This window comes from Halyomorpha halys, unplaced genomic scaffold, assembly GCF_000696795.3.
Source record: "Halyomorpha halys isolate HHAL.00 unplaced genomic scaffold, Hhal_1.1 Scaffold1037.1, whole genome shotgun sequence".
In the NCBI taxonomy this organism is placed as follows: Eukaryota; Metazoa; Arthropoda; class Insecta; order Hemiptera; family Pentatomidae; genus Halyomorpha; species Halyomorpha halys.
Window position 1 is genome coordinate 44,076 of NW_027111544.1, and position 1,308 is coordinate 45,383.

The 1,308-nt window shown below is 31.4% G+C and overlaps 1 non-coding gene across 1 annotated transcript; it reads left to right on the forward strand.

The window, feature by feature from the left end:
* The first annotated feature begins 207 nt into the window (after positions 1–207).
* Positions 208–279, forward strand: TRNAE-UUC (transfer RNA glutamic acid (anticodon UUC)). Its single transcript has one exon. It is a non-coding gene; the product is annotated as a tRNA-Glu (tRNA).
* Positions 280–1,308: the final 1,029 nt, after the last annotated feature.

The window sequence follows — 1,308 nt, forward strand, 5'->3', positions numbered from 1 at the left end:
ATTTCATTGTAGATCTTTGTCTACCTACTTATATAAAAGTTATTTTTAATAAAGTAACAATAAATTGGAGAGTTGTTCATACTTATAATATATTTAGGATACCATAAAGTTTTGAATACTTATACCAAAATATTTATAAACACAAAATCATATAATTTCTAGTTGTATAGTGATTTAAAAAAGTATAAGTATTAACCGTGTATGTGGTCCGGTATGGTCTAGTGGCTAGGATACCTGGCTTTCACCCAGGAGGCTCGGGTTCGATTCCCGGTACCGGAATATGCTTTTTAGTTATTTTATTTATAAAAAAAATATTAGGAAAATAAAATAAATATTACTGAAAAATGATGTTTGAAGATAAATCGTATAGATGAGATTCTTTTTTTTTCTTTATTTCTGAGCCCCATGTGCTTGGGGTTGATGTCATGATGAAAACTGGTTGAGAGTAGCCTCTTTTTCTGCATTTGAAGTGGGGGCTGCAGAAATTTGATCTTTTGGTAAGGGGACGTCCTCATTTTATGTCATTCTGATGGTGACGGAGCTCACCAGGTTTGTTGGTTCAAATAATTCAGTTACTTGTACTCAGTCAAGACTGAGCCTGTGAGTGTCTGACACGTTTGTGGCGGTCCTGTTGGTGTCAGTGCCCCAAACAATGGGTTCGTACAGTACTGTGAAGACTGTCCAAAAATTTGATGGGTCTCCTCGATCAAAATTCTGTCACAGTTGATAGTTCAAATGTCCTATGTATGTGGTCCATCTTTGAAATGAAGTATGTCTCACTATACATCTGTGTACACTAGCATGAATTGTTTGAGCCTCTTGGCCGTTGGAGGTGTTATATTGGTCAGCATAGGCGCTCCATGAGTTTCAGAAATTTTATAGCATCATTATATTTAGAAAATAATTTATAATTGTAATTAGATGAGGGACTAGACACTTGAAGAGCTATTTAAAAAAAAAGGAATTAACTGCTGGTTTACAATTACCGTATACAGTAAATATTTTTCTTTAGATAGATATAAAATAAAAATATTTGTTTTGAAAATGTACACAATCTGCTGCATCCAAGGTCAATAGGTATTGGTGGCGCAAGTATACATTTATACCATATTTATAAAAATAAATAATTCATAATGAAAAAAAACAACATAATAGTACAAGTAAAATAATATTAGGAAAATAAATAGTTAGGTAATTTAAAAAAAAAAGGAAAATACTAATATTACGAAATTTAAATTTAAGTGATACCTGAACTAATTATAATCAAACTTCTTTGATTACCAGCGAGTATTTTTATATATAAATTTA